Genomic DNA, 1,405 nt, shown 5'->3' with positions numbered 1-1,405 from the left:
TTCTCATTAGATTGGTTGGGTTCATTTCTCTATTATGCTGAATTCTATTTATGTATAGTTCTACATTCTGCATAATTGCGTAGAATTTAAAGTAAAAGCGTTCTAACATACACACACAATATATATATATATATATATATATATATATATATATATATATAAGTTATCTTGTCGGTACATGTGCAAAATTCTCTACCAAACTCCTCTCTGATTATTTGTTATACAGATTTGAAGTTTGATATATAGGACATTTAAACTTGTAGCACACGTTCACTTTGGTTTTTATGGGTAAAAATTTAAAACGAAACAGTTGATCTTGCTGGGTAAGTCGAACAAGACATTACTCCAACTGTTACTTTTGCTCATGTGCAAATTAAACCTTCATAGCCTAACGTCTCTTAATTTGAATTTTTTTGTATTCATCTCTCGGGAGCTCAGATGATATGCTGGAGAGATAAATATTGACTAAGACTTGGGCGCTAAATGTTCTGGTATCGATTCTAGTTATTTAAAAACTTTTGAAATCATTATTCTACATTGGATGATAATAGAAAACTGGCTCTATAATAATAAATTAAAAATCTGTATGGATTATGATATGACATTTATGCGTATTTTATGATAGGGCAACACCAGACGGCCTGCTCGTGTATATATATACATACAGACATCACATTAATCAGCTGGACGTTTTCCACAAAAGCTGTCTACGCTCCATATGTGGTCTTAGCCTCCGCGACAAGGTATCAAATGCCGAATTATTCACAAAATGCAAAATATCTGGCATTGAATCATTCCTTATTCAATCGCAATTGCGGTGGGCTGGTCATGTATTGAGGATGCCCGATGACAGAATTCCAAAAATTGCGATGTACAGTCAATTTGAGGGTGGTAAAAGAATTGTCGGACGTCCTTGGCTTAGGTACAAGGACAAGTTGAAGAGTAACTTGTCTGCAGTGAACATACCATACAGGAGTCTTGAAGATGAGGTGAATGATCGAAAAGGATGGAGATCAAGGTGTTTTGAAGGTCTCCAGAGGTTTCAGTCTGAAAGCTTAAGGCAACTGAAAGAAAACAGAGTAAGAGCAAAACAACTAGCAGCCGCACCAATATCTGCAGCGTTAAATCCACATTCATGTTCTATTTGTGGCCTTGTTTGCAAGTCCCTTGCTGGACTAAAAAGTCATCAGAGGCAAAAGCATAAATGAGTTTTAGAAATATGGGTTGTCCGAACCTCATACGTCGAAATCGACGGGAGAGTCCATCACACACACACACACACACACACACACACACACACACACACACACACACACACACACACACACACACATATATATATTTATAAAATATTTCTGGAGAAATATATTTTCTTATGATATACACCAATCCTTATTTAAGAAGC

This window comes from Euprymna scolopes, chromosome 28 (genome assembly GCF_053919585.1).
Source record: "Euprymna scolopes isolate OS-2025 chromosome 28, ASM5391958v1, whole genome shotgun sequence".
Classification (NCBI taxonomy): Eukaryota; Metazoa; Mollusca; class Cephalopoda; order Sepiida; family Sepiolidae; genus Euprymna; species Euprymna scolopes.
The sequence above is the reverse complement of the archived record's forward strand: the minus strand, read 5'-3'. Positions refer to the sequence as shown.